Source organism: Bidens hawaiensis, unplaced genomic scaffold (assembly GCF_021521415.1).
Source record: "Bidens hawaiensis isolate Kalapana, Puna unplaced genomic scaffold, B.hawaiensis_p1.1 tig00000237_1, whole genome shotgun sequence".
In the NCBI taxonomy this organism is placed as follows: Eukaryota; Viridiplantae; Streptophyta; class Magnoliopsida; order Asterales; family Asteraceae; genus Bidens; species Bidens hawaiensis.
The window spans coordinates 7,723,977-7,741,052 of record NW_027491021.1 but is presented as its reverse complement, the minus strand read 5'-3'; the positions used below and the strand labels follow the sequence as shown (position 1 = coordinate 7,741,052).

The 17,076-nt window shown below is 32.7% G+C and overlaps 2 pseudogenes across 1 annotated transcript; one reads left to right on the top strand and one right to left on the bottom strand.

Moving 5' to 3' along the window:
• Positions 1 to 6,280: 6,280 nt before the first annotated feature.
• Positions 6,281 to 7,599, top strand: LOC143607880 (protein DEHYDRATION-INDUCED 19 homolog 5-like; annotated as a pseudogene). Its single transcript, XR_013149084.1, has 5 exons — positions 6,281 to 6,377; positions 6,753 to 6,886; positions 6,972 to 7,049; positions 7,133 to 7,313; positions 7,379 to 7,599. The product of XR_013149084.1 is annotated as a protein DEHYDRATION-INDUCED 19 homolog 5-like (transcript).
• Positions 7,600 to 7,755: 156 nt separating this feature from the next.
• Positions 7,756 to 9,210, bottom strand: LOC143607789 (elongation factor Tu, chloroplastic-like; annotated as a pseudogene).
• Positions 9,211 to 17,076: the final 7,866 nt, after the last annotated feature.

The following is a 17,076-nucleotide window of genomic DNA, read 5'->3' as shown; positions in this document are numbered from 1 at the left end:
AGTAATATACTATATACAATGAGTCGATCTGCCTTTATATTAATGGGTTAAGTGTGTCATTTTTAATTACAGGGTGAAATCAAAGTAGTTATGTCATGAGATTCACATATGGCTTGGGTATGAACTTATGATTAGTCAATTATTCAGTATCAATCCCCATGAAAGTAAAACCTTTGTGACCATTAGAGAAATGTGATATTATACTTTTACTATTCTTGATTTGATTCAAATTCATTTTCATAATTTTATTTTATTGACACGTAGTTCAATGAAGTCGACAAAATAGTTAATTCACATGTTATTATCTTTAGACTTTAGCTATGATCGTTCAAAGCCTTCTATATACAAAGTATATTGTGCATTTTTGTCAATATCTTTTTGATAAAGTATGTGCAATACTTTTGAAAATATGCACACAACCAATTCATAAAAGAAACATACAAATCATATAATTAAAATTTAAAAACAAGTAAAAAGTAGTAGACCCTCCATTATAACACTTTTTGGAAGAATCATAAAAAGACCCTTGCATGTTAAGAAACCTAAAATTAAAGTTCTAAAAAGTTGACAATACAATATTCTTCACTTTGTAAAACATTGAGAATGGAGAGAATTTAGGTGTGCCTAAACCACCTAGGGCACTTATATTATCTAAGGTTCATATTATGAAAAGGTTGCTAAAGTAAAGAAACGAAATTTAAAAGTGTAGATTAGTCGCTGTTCCAGAGGGGGTATGAGGCTCGACCGCCGTCTAGGGCCTGTTCTGGACGGGTGTCTGATTTTTGTTTTTTTAAAAAAAATATTAAAACAATATAAGATTAGGCCCTTATTAAATTTTAAGTAACATAGGGGTCCCATTATTTTATAATATATATGGGTAATTTATTATTTAGGGTCTATATTACTTAAGGCCATAATAGGATTTTGTTTATTGTTATCACAATTATAGTTAATATTTGAGAAAAAAGAAGTACATACAAGTGTCACTTTTTTGTACTCATTGTAAGGCATCTGGAATCTTGAGTACGACTCCTAGTCTAGGAATTACTACATGTCTTTCCGACTCGGGCCAATTTGTTATGACATGTCCCTTATGTTTCATTTACTAACCTCATTTATAAGTAATATGCACTTCATGTACGGACTTTTAAATATAATTATAAATAAGTATGAATTTTGAGAACCTATAATAAGGAACTTTTGGTTGTCACCCAAATCATGTAAGACAAGATGCCATGTAAAAAGTTTTTGGACGCTTGTAGCATATACTATTTAAATTGGAAAACAAATGTTTTACTAACATCGATGAACAAAGATGCGTGTGAACTGTGAAACAAGTATCTCGAGTTTGAATCCGATCTAACCTATCCAACTTCATTGGTTGTTAAAACAAAAGAATAAGGATGATTTTATCGTATGTGTCATTGACCTAAATGTTGTCCATTAGAGGAAACTAATAGACACTTAGTGTTAGGTGCCTAACACATTTATTTGACCTTGTGGTAGTAGCCATGAAAAAGTCATTAGTACCCCTGGGGTCCCTTAATTCAACAATACTTTGCCTAAGTTCGGGTCCTCCTTACAATAGTGTTACTCGTATTTCAGAGTTCGTACATGAGCGTAGATTCGAACATAAGACACTCCCATGAGGAAATCATAAGTAAAACCTTTTGACCGCCATCAAAGTATAAATATTATTAATATTGTTGTAAATTACCAAAAAAGTTATCTTATCTACTACCTTGTAAAAGTATAAAGTTTTTATGCTTTTACATAAATATAATTAACAATATGTATGTTTTTATTTAATCTCTTTATAATAACAAAACGGTGCACATATTTATTTCCTCTTAAGTTTGGTTGAGTTGAATTATCTTACATGATTTATCACGAAATATTTAAAAGCTCTCTGGTTGTTTTTCATATTCTCTCAAGTTATCAGATTGCTTTATTTGTAAATGGAGGCTTCTCATGCATTTGACCCCCCTTAAACGGGTTATAACATCTCACAATATTAAAAATTAATTCCATCAAATATTTGATATGAAAATCCTATAAAATAAGGATATACTAAAAATTTTATATTAAGAAACAATTTTATAGTGAAAAAAATGAGCGGGTCATGGATCTCACCAAACTCAGATAGCTTTTAAGCGGGTTATAACATCTCATTTATTTGTGAAACCCTATTCATCATCAAGCCCTATGTATATTATTACTTCCTTACAATAAATAAACTTAAATTCCAAAAAATATATAAATATTGGAAACGAAAAATGAAAACAACCCCCCCCCCCCCCCGTAATACGAAGGGATAAAACCTAGTTTTATTATATAAAAGCTCTCTGGTTGTTCCTTAAATTCTCTCAAGTCACCAGATTATTTTATTTGTAAATGGAGGCTTCTCATGCATTTGACTCGAATTCACGGGTATGGGTCTCACATAACCCAAATGGCTCTTAAACGGGTTATAACATCTTATTAAATTAAAAATTAATCTTACTAAATATTTGATATGAAAATCCTATAAAATAGGGATATAGTAAAAATTAATATCCGATTGTTTTAAAAGATATTATTTATAATTAAGAAACAATTTTATAGTAAAACAATAAGCGAACCATGGGTCACCAAATCCATATAGCTTTTAAATGGGTTATAAAATATCATTTATTTGTGAAACTCTTTTATCATCAAACGCTAAGTATATTATTAACTTTCTTACAATAAAGAAAATTAAAATCTAAAAAATAAATATTAAAAAACCAAAATATAAAACAACCCTCATAATGTAGAGGATAAAACCTAATTATTAGATTCAATATTGCACTTTGAAAATAGTCATCTCCATTATTTGTGGCTAGTTTCCAACATGGAAATGTTGGTGAGCCTCATCAAACACATTTATTTCGTTGTCATAATAACTTTACACCATTAAATTATCTTATTTATTGTATTTAATTAAAGTCCAGTATAATATTTGAAGTTATAAAAAAAATTAAGAAATATAAGAGCAAAACACTCAACTTAATCTTATATCTATATTTTATAATAAGAACATATAATGTTTTGTTACTTGTCACTCATAACATTAATCCCTACAATATAAAACCAACTAAATCCAGAATATTATTCATTATCATATTTTTTATTGATAACTATTAAATGTCATTTGAAAATGAAAATAACTAAATAAATATTTAAATTGCTTTAAACACTACTGTTAACGACCGTCTTTTAAAAGTGCATGATAAATTTATTATATTTTGTGTTTTCCTTGGTTATTAAATACAATTTCTTTCATCAAAAATCCGCGTAATAAATAAGGGAAAATCTTCAAAATGAACCATTTATTGAAGAAGTTCCAAACATGTCTCTCTAATTCAAGTTTTTAGGTTTATTCCCAGACTATCTCGTTGTCGGCGACTTATTAGATTATCAAGACGACGAGTTAATTATCCAACAATAACGCGTCATGGCCTACCTATTTTAACAACTAATGCGTCGTGACCTACCTGTTATAACCACTAAAGCGTCGTGGTCTACCTATTTTAACGACTAAGTAGGTCACGACGCATTGTGAGTTAAAACATATAGGCCCGACGCGCTAATAAGTAAAGCAGGTAGGTCACGACGTGTTAGTAGTTAACACCGGTAGATTACAACACGTTACCGTTGGATAATTAGCTTTAGGAAAAACCTGAAAACTTCAATTGGGAGAAGCATATTTGAAATCTTCTTAAATAAATGAACCATTTTAGGAATTTGCAGGTATTTTATTATTATGTTATTTGTTGAAAATAGAAAGGTTAAAAAGGAAAGATTTGTGAGGTTTTTGGATGGTTGTGCAAACCTGACTCGACAGTGATGTGTACAATTTTGAGTATGACAAGGCACAGCTTAGAAAAGCCCAACACACCCACTATCGATCTGCCACGTGCCATAAACTATCATCTTAAGCTCTTAGCTTTCCTTTCTCAGGAAAACTTTCCTTCAAATAATAATAAAATACTTCAATTACAAAATACATTGCGGGTCCTAAAATAAATAAAGCAATAAACAATCATTTTGTAGCTATTTAAGAATATTTCACACGATTATTTTATTAAGAGTTGGATATTTAAATAATTTTATTAACCAAATATTAATAGTTTTAGGGCGCGTTCATTTCACAGAATTCGTGAAAATTAAAAGGAATTGAAATTAAAATTCCATGACATGACGTGTTCGTTTCGTTGAAATTGGAATCTTAATTCCATTTTGGTGTGTTCGGTTGTCAAGAAATTGGAATTGGAATTCAATTCCTTCAAATTCTTTTAAAATAAGGGATTCTAAATCCTTTCAAAATGTGGAGGATTTCAAGTGAATTCGTTGAAATATTTTCTCGAGGTTTTATTTTTATTTTTATTTTTTTTATTTTTTTTAATGAAAACAACAAATAAAACATTTTAGTTTTTTTACTTTTTTTGTTTCCAATTTATATTTTGAGTTATGAATTTTTTATTATTATTTCTGAATATTTTTTTGACGGGTTTTTGGTCTTAATAGAAAACCCCTAAAAAAATCATAACGCAAAATATAAATAAAAAAAAAATCTAAAAAAATTAAAATTTTCCCTCGTTATCCTCGTAAAAAAAAACTTGATTCCAATTCATTTGTCAAACGAACACATCAATAATGGAATTGGATTTCAATTCTTTCAAATTCCAATTCCTATTGGAATGTTCAAATTCCAAATCCAATTCCTTCCAATTCCAAATCGTATGCAAATTCCAATTCCATTATGTGAAACGAACGCGCCCTAGTGATATACGGAGTTCATAGATAATAATGAAACCAATATATAGGGATTTTTGGCTCATATTTTAGAATTTTTATGGATGTTAATCAAGAATTATTAGGAGTTTACGAAGACTATACAAATTTATAAAACCAGTTAATCAAACACCTACTTTTAACGAATTCGAGTAGACGAGCAGTGGAACTTGATTTGCTATGGAGAATAGCTAACCTGTTTTGATAGGAGTGTCTTGGAGATCGGTACCGTCTAACTTGAGAGCGCACCCTTACCCTAAGAAGAAATCACTAACTTAAGTATTAGACCAATAAACTTTCATGAAATAAACATTAACATTTAATTTTTTTTTTAATCAAAATGCGTATAAGCAATAGAGAGACGTACGAAATGACCTTTGTTCTTTAAGTGGTGTCCTGAAGTATAAAGTTGTCATTTTTAAGAGGTTGGGCGTTCAAGTCTTAACGTGAACATGTAAGTTTAATATATTTTGGTGAAAAATAAGTGAATGCTTATTTTATTTTATATTCACGACCAACGAATCCTTTAAATGAGCTACTGGTTAAATTCATCATATCGGGATACACTCGTCCTTTTATCAGGGAAACATCCTCACATAAGGCCAACGCTCATGAACAATCGCCTAAAGGCACTGAGTACGGTAAGATACAACTCGTTAAGTTCAAGGATCCAACTAGTGAACGCCACTTACTCACCTAGGCTTCTGTCATCACACTTATGCCGTTGAAACCAGAACCGACCCTAGGGTGGGGCTGGGTGGTCGACGGCTCCAGGCCCGACACCCCACAAGTCCCGATTTTTTTTAAATATATATGTTTTTTATGAAAAAAATATGTATATTTAATATTTAAATTCAATTATATAACAACTAGTTTTCTCTAGTTGCAAAGGGTGTAACTCTCAACCAAAACCAAAAGGTTGTGAGTTCTAGTCTCATTTGAGACATGTTTAAACTAATTTTTATACAAAAGTTTTTTTACACAATCCAAATCATAACTAAGTAAGCCCAATTAAAAATTAAATTTGTTTAAACCCAACAAAATACTCCTTTTACTTAAGGCTTAAAATATTTTTGGTCTTTGACCCAAAACTTTTTTTCACTTCTCGAAGCCGGCTCTGATTGAAACTAAATGCCGGGGACAAGAATCAAGCCCATATCACATGAAATATCAAGTATCCCACTTACCACTCAACCACAAAATTCATATAATGTTTATTTTATAAAATTTAATAAGTTAAATATTTATTTCAATGTTTTCTTTTTCTAATATCAATATATATGCGATCATTAAAACCCCTTTGGACTCTTCTTACCTTCATCCCCTGCTTTACTTCTCACACACACTACAAACACACACTAAATAGTTATCAAAGTACACTACACCTTTCAATCTTTACAACAACAAAAAGTATCAAAATCTGTTCTTTAACTCTCAGAGTTCAACTTTTAAACAATAATAATCTTTTCTTGCCATGGAAATGGACTTCTGGGGTTCAAGAACTCACTCATCAAAACACCATCACTTTCACACACTCCAATCTGGCCGTCACAACAACTCTGGTGACTTGGTCAACCCTTGTTTTTTTTTTTTAATTAATCTTGTTTTTTATAGATTGCAAGTTTTTTGTGCTCAGTGAGATAATATTGATCTGGGTTTGTTGAAATAATAATCTTTATTGAGGAAAAATCAAATCTTTACTGGAAAAATATGATCTTTTTGAGAGTATTCAAGATTTTCTTGACTGTGTGTTTACTGTTGAAAAAAATAAGATCTGATCATCAATTTAGTAATGAAACACAATAATCATAATATAAGTATGCTTTTGTGGTTCATTTTGATTATTTATACAAAATTTCATATTGTTTGTGTTTGACCCTCAGTCAACCTCATTGTAATCCAAATATCAATGGTTGATTGTTTATATCTTGATGCAGATAATCATCTAACAATGGATGGAGATGATGATGTTAGAGCTTGGTTTCCTTGTCCTTTTTGTTACTTTGAAATTGAAATCCCTGTGCTTTGTTGCTATTTGCAAGAAGAGCACTGTTTCGATGTCAAAAACGCGGTATTCCTTTTCGTAATCTTTTTAATCAAAAGATGCAGTTATAAGCTTGAATCAGTTGTTTATTTGACATGAATTTTTTGTTTAGGTTTGTCCAATATGTGCGGCAAATTTGGGCAAAGATGCAATTGGTCATTTCACATCCCACCATGTCCATTCAATAAAAGTACACACATAATAACATGTTCTATTAGTTTCATGACATCATTTTGTAAACAAGTTTTTAACACATTCATTGATTGGTTGTAGTGAAGGAGAAAGTCACACAAATCAGGGTTGTGGAGTAACGGGGCGGGCCCCACACGAGAATCGACCGACAGGGGGAACGTGAACGAAACCACACCCGATCCACTATCGGCTTTTCTGGGCAATGTTCCGTTTTCAGATGTTCAAGAGGAACATACATCTAGTGCAACTTCTCAAGCCAAGAGGTATGTAACATATGGTAATATAACTAATATTAACATAGGTGGCTCACTTAATGTTACATGTGCGGCATAAATGAAGAAGACGAAGTCGAAGATCATGAAGAGAAGATGTATCGCGCAGCATTCGCTCAAGACCTCGTGTTCTCAACCGTCTTCTAAAGTAAATGTTTAGATAAACACCATATGTTAGTGGAGGAAATTAACATAGTATTACTTTGTCTTTGCTACACTTGTGTTGATCATCATGTTGATGATTTCAGTTAAGTGTTAGCAATCCATCATGTCTTTGTAGCAACTTAAGCAAGTTATAATATGAATCAAATCAAAATCTTCATTATAAATAATGCAGTTCATAACAATAATAACATAATATAACATGGCAACATCAAACCAAGATCATACTTTGAATGACTAAACTTGATTAAACTAAGGAACTAGCCAAAGATTTGATATAAATCACTCGATAATCGACTGAATAACACCAGCACCGACCGTCTTTCCACCTTCCCTAATCGCAAACCGCATACCTTGCTCACAAGCAACCGGCATAATAAGCTCAACGACCATCTTCACACGATCGCCCGGCATAACCATCTTCGACTCTTCATCCTTATCATTCATAATCGACATCACCTTCCCCGTCACATCAGTCGTCCTCATATAAAACTGCGGCCTATACCCTGCAAAAAACGGTGAATGCCTCCCGCCTTCTTCCTTCTTCAACACATACACCAACGCCTCAAACTTCGTATGCGGTGTAATCGTCCCCGGTTTAGCCAACACCATCCCCCTCTGAATATCAATCTTCTGTATCCCTCTCAACAAAAGCCCGACGTTATCACCCGCCATCGCTTCGTCAAGAAGCTTCTGAAACATCTCAACACCCGTAACCGTAGTCGTCCTAGTATCCTTCAACCCCACAATCTCAACACTATCCCCAATCCTAACAGTCCCTCGTTCGACCTGACCCGTAGCCACAGTCCCACGGCCCGTTATCGAAAACACATCCTCGATCGCTAACAAAAAGGGTAACTCAGTCTGCCTTTGCGGAATCGGAATGTAATCATCAACAGCAGCCATTAAGTCATAAATCTTATCAACCCATTTATTCTCCCCCTTTACAATTTTCGGGTTTTCGGTTAACGCCTCTAATGCTAACAATGCCGAACCCGAAATAATCGGGATGTCATCTCCCGGGAACTCGTAAGACGATAACAATTCTCGCACTTCCAATTCGACTAGTTCAAGTAACTCCTCATCATCTACCTGATCCTGTTTATTCAAAAAAACAACCATATTCGGTACACCAACTTGTTTTGCCAACAAAACGTGTTCTTTCGTCTGCGGCATTGGCTCGTCGGCACCCGAAACAACTAATATCGCCCCATCCATCTAGGCAGCACCCGTGATCATGTTTTTAACATAATCGGCGTGCCCGGGGCAGTCGACGTGGGCGTAGTGTCGGTTTTCGGTCTCGTATTCGACCGTGGCGGTGTTAATTGTGATCCCGCGGGCGCGTTCTTCCGGGGCGGCGTCGATTTCGTCGTATTTCTTGGCGACGCCGCCGCGGGTGGAGGCTAGAGCCATGGTGAGGGTGGTCTTGCCGTGGTCCACGTGGCCGATGGTGCCGATGTTGACGTGAGGTTTGGTTCGTTCGAATTTGCCACGGGCGGCGCGGACGGTGAGAGAACGGCGGCGGTGGACGGTGGTGGTGGTTGGGGTTTGGGTGAAGAGGTTTGTGTGTTTAGGAATGAAGGTGGATGAGAGTATTAATTTGGTGGTGGGTTTTGGTATGAAAAGAGGTGGTGATGGTGAAGATGATGATGTAAATGAGACGGCCGCGGTGACGGTGGCTGCAGCCATGGGAGAAGGGAGTTGGTGAAGAAGATGGATAGGGCGAGTGTGGATATTTGGGGGTTTTATTGGTTCAAAATTTCAAATGAAGGGTGGGTCGTTGAAACGGACACTGGTATCAGGGAATGGGTGTTAAATTCGGTATAGTATCAATACCGTTATTGATCACCAAATCGAGATTTTTGGTACGGGACTGGTATCACGATTTGGGGAAAATTGGGATTGGGATTTTTGTTACTGGTGGCCGTCGGTATCAGTTTGGTACCGAGCTCATCGAAAAGAAAGGATTTTAATGGCGTGTGACTTGTATAATAATTTGGTTATGATTCGTATTATGTTAAACAATGGGTTGTTTTTGTAGTTTAACAAAACTTGAAGTTATTTTATTGTTTTAATTAAATTGATTATATTTTGTTTTTCTATTATATAATCTTGTATATAATTTCGAGTATATTGTTGCAACATGCTTGTTTTTTATATGATTCCATGTAAGTTTTGTTGAAAACAAAACTGTGTGTAATCTAGAAGCATAGTATAGATTGTACTATTATCCGGAAGAAAGTGTAATTGTAAGTGATCTATAACGACAATAGAAAGTGTAGAACGAGAGTAAACTGAGTTGTAGTTTTTGCGTTTTCAAGATGGGTACTCAACCAAGACTTGGCAGACCATTTCCTTTTTTCCCCTCTTGCTACTATCACCACCACTTTCAGGAGCCTAGGCAGCTTTGGGGAATGGGTTCAGCCGAACCCGTAGAAAAAAGTTTTTAGTGTTATATATTTGTCAATTTCGATATCGACCCGTAGAAATGTTTACATCGACCCTTAGAAACCTTGACAACGAAATTAACCCACATTTCAATAAAAAGTAATTTGATTTTTTCTATTTTTATTATGTGACTCGACCCGAACCACTTAACCGGACTAGAGAGAAATACCCGAACTTTAGTGATAGAAAGCGGTCATCCGCCCCTCAAAAATTTCTAAACCAGTAGAAAACAAATCCTGGCAACGATACTTTCCCACTTCAAAAGCTCAAACACCATTTCCCCTTCTCCAAAATCGGCTTACACCCTACAACACACACTAAAACGGGTTGTGAGTTACCACTGATCTCCATCCAACAATGGATGCAGATGATGATGTTAGTGCCTGGTTTAATATAACATTTTGCTTAGGAACACAATACTTATAAAACCATCACACCACAACAATTAATAACTTTTTTTTTGCCTAAACTTTGTATCAAAGGTTTCTATATAGATTATGTATAGTGATAAAAAAACCCATCATACGCCTACTTTCATGTAAAGTTGTAAACATAACTGAAATAATTAAAATGTAATAAGATTATAATTATTTTCCAACAACAGGTCACTAATCTTTACAGTGACAAATCTAAAAACATGATTGTTTTTTAAAATGCTAAATTTACAGCTGATTCATAACTGCAGCTAATATTGTCATAACAGTTAATCAGTTTAAAATGTTTTACTGGCAAATGCAACCATTAGGCTAAGGTTTGGTTATTATTTTTTTCGTAAATGAACGAATACCAACACATAAACAAACCGATTTCCTTGTACATGTTCGTTCTTTAGTCTTTACTATACAAACAAACTTCCTCGCCAAATTATTTGCTGAACAATGGGTTCGTTTAATAACTACCCATAAATACACCTGTCTTACCAATCTGAATCAAGCGTCTGCAAATAAATTACAACTTTTTAACAAAAAAATAAAATAAAAAAAAAACATCTTTACAAATGCGCAAGTATAGGCTGCCTGCATTATGTGCCTCGCAGTTTTATCTAGCCTTTTGAATTTGTTGCGAGGTGCAACCTCAGTGGCATTAACAGAAGCCTCTTGTGATTCATTTAATGTTGCAATGCCTCTATTAGTCAAACGGGTCAAAGTATGAGCCTGGTTTGGACAATCTGCGGACTGATGAGGCTGAGGGTATCCTGGTAATTTTGCATGAAGGTGGTTTCCTCTTATAGATCCATAATTTTTTGTCTGAGAAGAATAAGTACTCAAGTATATTACATCTCTATAACCAGAATAATTAAGTCAAAGACAAAAAGATTAACAGAGCTAATTAATACTAATATAGCAATATATATTATGACCATCAAGCCAAAAGCTTCTATAAGACTGATTTATAGTGCACCAAGAAATCTAATCTTTTAACGCATAATTTCTAATATGTTACTATAATCTCATGCCTTATATATTCATTATACTTTTAAAATCTTGTGATCTTTGGCATACATCATTTGGATCTTTGGCTCCTAAATATCAACAACTTGCTAATTGCTATACGTCTATGCGAGGTATAAGCCTCGCTTGTAGTGCGACAAGTTGTGAAATAAATCGGATCGTTTTTTTAGCACCTTCACATGAAAAAGCAAAAAAGATTGGCACAAGAGAAACTGAACGACACAGTGTGTGTAAAGCTCAGTTGTGATTTGCAAACAGTGGCGTATCCAGAAAATTCTTTTATGCGGAAATTTTTGGTCGATACTTAGTTGACTATCGCTATATAAATTTTTTCGGTCCGGTTCGATCATTCTGGTCGGGTCAAATCGGGTCGGGTCATATAAAAAAAGATAATAAAAAATATCATACAACCAAAAAATTTACCTGAAACGTCATTAAAAATCGTAGTTAATATACAATATATCTAAAGTTGTTCTTAATGAGTTTTCATTTTTATGAAATCTAACCATAACATCATCTAATTTGACATGTATAAGAAAGTCTTTCTATCTAGTTTGACATTCCTAAGAGCAAAGCCATGAGCCGAGTAGGAAACTAAACTGATTTACAAATGCGATAAATATGGATAAACTTTGTCTATGACTTAACAAATATATGCAAGTTATATGTAAAATAATATTATATTATATATATATATACGTAAAAATAGATAACAAAATATATTATATAAATAAATCAAGTTATAAAACTGAATAATAGTATAATTGAAATTGAAAGGAATATTACTTGTACGATGAATTAAAATGAAGTTAAGTTTGAATTAGACTAAAGTCGTATAAAAACTTAATTATGTAACTCTTTAAAACTTGATTCCTCATTAAAATCAAAACGATTACAATAAAGTGACAGACAAACGGACAACAAGCTGCGCCGCCACCCTCTTTTGAATAACAAATCATACCATATGCGTTTTTGGTATATGGCATAACCTTTTAACTAGAGAATCATACCATATGCATTTTTTTAACCTATCATACCTTTTACTAATTTTAAAATTATTAAATAAAAATAATAAAGTTAAAAGATAAGGTAAACGAAGGCAAGACTTTTCTTTTCAATAATTATTAAAATGTAAAATATTTTTTTTGTTTTAACATTTTGACATTTTTTAATAGTCTTGAAATCTACCTCTATCTATATAATAAAAGAAAAGAGTAGATTTTAAGCAATAATTTATCACAATTCTTCTTTTTCCCAGATGTCATTCATAACCAACAATTTGTACACGTGGCAATAATCTTTCATCAAATCCTCTTCTTTTTTTTTTTAATTTTTTTGAAACGTTACGGATCTAACCCGGATTCTTTAAACTGACCCCTCGATATACCCGGCTTACTCAACAAACCCTAATCTACATCTATTAATAATTCCGTCGTTCCATTTCCTTCTATTCAAACATCATCATCGTTCACTGTTTCAGTAAACGATGTATGAATCTGTTTATGTTCTTTCATCTAATTTCTGAATATTCGTTGAGAAAGAGTGATTAATTGAAACCCTAAAACGTAAATTTTGTCAATTGTGTAACATAAACCATCCTTTGATAGTAAGATTAATAGAAACCCTGACGTTAATTGAGTATTCTTATTGATTGTAGGTGTCATCATATGATGGAAGAAGTGCATATATAAGTGGCTATTTTACAAGGTACGATTTCAATATCTATGTTTGTTTCTAAGGTTGCACGCCAAGTGTTCGATATACTGCCTGAATGAATGAACTTTAGTTGTGGTATGTTAAACAAGTTGAGTTGTGTCATAAAGATGTAGAACTTTGATAGTTTCAAGTTTTTTTACCACTTGACTTGGTTTTTTACTTTTTAAGTTTTTTTTAACCCTATCGAATTTTTTTATGTTGCTTCTGAAATAATACGTATACGTAGAGTTTCCCTCTAAACAAAAAGGTCGAGAACATTAATGATCAATACTGGATGTTACGTGCTGAGGAGGTATTTTTTTAAATGCTTATACAATTACATGTTTCAGTTATTACTTTCTTTTTAAAACTTTTTTTGTTCTATTGTAGATTCCAGTACAGGGAAAGGACCTTGATCCACAAGATCGTCTTATTCATGCTTATCGTTTTACAAAAGACACCACTCAAAACCAGGTATGCATTATAGTCTTATAGGATGTTTATTTTTCTTCTTTTTAACCATAACATGGTATAACTTTGTATTAATAGCAAGTGCCAAACTTTGGAGAGCCCGTTTTCCTTGTGACAACAGTTATTGCATTTTATGCATATATCAGTTGCTAATTATGAGAACGTTTTTTTTTTACTCTAAATTGACACGAAGTTATGGTTCTAATATTGCTTGCTAATTCGTTTTGTTCATAATATCAGTTGCTAATTCTGTAAGATAAAGTTTGTATGAATTTTTCGACTTTGAAGTTTTAGTTTTGACTTAAGCATTCAGGTGCATAATTTATTCTTCATATAAAAAGAAAATTGATATATAGTTCAACAATATAATGATTTAATTATATATTATACTTTCAATGTAACGTTCTGTTCAAAAATGTATATATATAAATTTTAGAAATGTTAATGGATATATTATAGATATATTTTAATGATAATTTTATTTTGAATGAGAATTAAAGTTATTTAGATATTATCTAATCACATTATTCTATTTGTTTACAAGGAAAATACTTTGGTTTTTTATACGGATGGACATCAAGGACAAGCTCATTTAGAGTAGTTTTTCCCTCCATAAAGTAAGCTTATTATTTACTTGTTGGAGTTTGCATATAAAGAAGTGAGCAATGCAGTGTAATAAGAATAATGCATTATATTTGTTTTGTTAGGTAAAATCTTTGCATATTGGTAATTTGTTAATTGCCATTTTTCTAATGATTTTTATACATTTTCGATTGTGTTTTCATCATCAACTATTTCCAATGGTTAGCATGCACACGAACTAAACATTTAGTGAACCGTTCGACATGATTTATTTACATTCTTGATTTGCAATAGGGATTTTTGTTTCCATTTATTACCCTGTATTTTCTGAATTTTAACTAGAGAAATCAATAATGTACTTAATTATATATATTATTATTTTTTACTTTTTTTTTTTAGTTTTTGTATTGCAATCAGCCTGTGTATTACACGGGTTCTAACCTAGTCTACTATTATAATAAAACAAAGTTATTTTTGAACAGGTGTCATGCACACAAAAGCCCCTCCTTTAATTTTAACAGCCTTATTGATTCATCACAGTGCAGAACCTAAAGAACGATTTTAAGTGGAGGTTGAGGACAGTTTCTAAGAAAACCTTTTCAAATCAGTTTCAACCGACCACGCCTCATCCTTTTCATCTGACATTGCAACCTGCATCAACACACCAATTTAATTTAAGAAGAACATACACCGGATTGGAATCACGCACATAATTGGGAAAAAAATCTTCAATTCAGTCATCAATTAGCTCACGTTATTCTTCAATCGTTCATTATCGTCCATCGTATAAAAGTTTGTCATTCTTTATTGTTTGCCCTAATTTTCTGTTTGTTTTTGCGTCAAGCAGTTGCAGACGGTTTACCTATTCTGATGTGAAGGACATCTGTATTAACCTCGCAATGTCAGCTACATTTGTAAGTGCAGATTTTTTTCTTACTTTTGTTTATAATACTTAACATGTACTTTTTTTTTGAGGGTATAGTTCACTTTCTTTGAGATTTGCAATGTTAGTTTTGCATTACCTGTAGGCTTTTATATTGAAAAAGAAACTTATACGGGTTCTTTCTGCATATTGGCTGAATTTTTATTGCACACAATGCTCAGTGGAAGCTTGTGAAATTTTTATATTTTGGTAAGAAATGATTATAAATGAAGTCTTTTTTTTAAGGTTCAAGCCCATTCCGGTCTTTATATGACCACTTTAAACACAAATGTTGGTAACTAAAAGTCATTATTTTTATAATCAGTATTCCGAAACTAAGTTTATTGATTTGTAGGAGCAAGCTTGAATAAGAATGGTGAATTCTAACGATAATGTGAACCTTGCTAGAGCAGCCTTTGGTGTGATGTTAAGTATTAGCCAAATATAGGTATTAATATTCTCATAAATGTTTGATCCGTTTTGAGAACTGTAAATATTTTTTGATCAACTGATATAAGATCATTCATTCATAGGCAAATGGGCCATAATCCAAAAATAGGGCATATATGATAGTGTATGTTAGTGAACTTGCTTTCATAGCTCAGATGGTTAGAGCACCTGTTTAGTAAGCAGGGGGGGTTTTAGTTCAAATCTCAATGAAAGCAATTTTATATGTTCTTATTTGTTAATCTCCTTGTAAAACTGTAAAACAGAATTTATTTTGTTTGCAATTGAACGGATAACATTATGATACTTGGGTGTGTTCTCCAAGGGTAAATCTGGATTTATGAAAAATTGAAAAATATATTAGAAATAGTCTAAATGCATCTTATAAAAGAAGACTTGGGCATTTTAAATAAACTTTCGATATTCAAAAGCTTTTAATTATGTAACCTGTTTGTGACCTTAAAACCTTTTTTTTGTCCTTGTGTTAAAAGTAAAATAATCAGTGTGCCTTCAGAGGTTAAAAAAAATCTTTTAGTATTAAAACCATACTCTCTGAATGAAATTTTTAGGTGATAAATGACTCGATTTGCACTATCAGCATTTGAAAGACGTGATTTAGTCCTGCATTTCAGGTATTCAGTTGTTAATTAACAAAACTTTAACTGATCTTGAAGCTGAATTGAGCCATCTTGGAAAGCGTATCTCTATTACTGCTGGTGTAAGTTTTTTGTCGCAACTATGCATAAAAAAGGTTATGATCTACATTAGTCGGCCTTGATGGGTTAGTACAAAAATGCAGGGAAAGTTACTTTTGATAATTGATATATGCGGGACTTTTGATCGCACACAAAGAACATCTAGATGGGACATAAGTATATGACCCTTAAACCATTGACAATTTTGACATATTTACTACAAGCAGGGTGATTTTGATTTAGTATTGTTCCTAACAAGTCAAGTGGGTTAAAAATAGATAAATAGGGAACATGTTAAAAATCACTTTAAGTGTGTACTTTAAGGTCGTGTAGCTTTCTAAATTGCTAATGATTTGGATTTTGAAGCTGAAGTATGAAACATTTTATGATTTTAGTCATTATTACATTAATGCTTTTGTTATCTTGATTACAACATTAACTATCTGTGATTCATTCAGGGTATCGGACCAAGTATTGCTATTAGCTTTTCTGTTTATGAAAGCTTGCAGTCATCTGGAAATCACCTAGGTAAAAATGTTGTTTTCTTCTATATGTGACATGCATTCAAGTATGGTGAAAACATTTTTTTTAATTTTACAACAACAAAAAGTTGAAAGTAAGTTACATTTTGCAACTCATGTTAATTTCTTTCATGTCCAATGATAGGATGGATGATTCAACTGTCATGATGACTGTCACTTGTGGCAGTCTTTCTGGCATTGCTTTATCTACTGCTAATCATGTGTAATAATATATAGTTGCAACTAGCATAACCGTAAACTATTTATGTTCAACAGCCACATTTTCTTTGGATCTTGTGACGAGGAGATAGCAGTTGGAATGAGCCGGTGGATGGGTCAAACTCTTATCTACTGGTAAG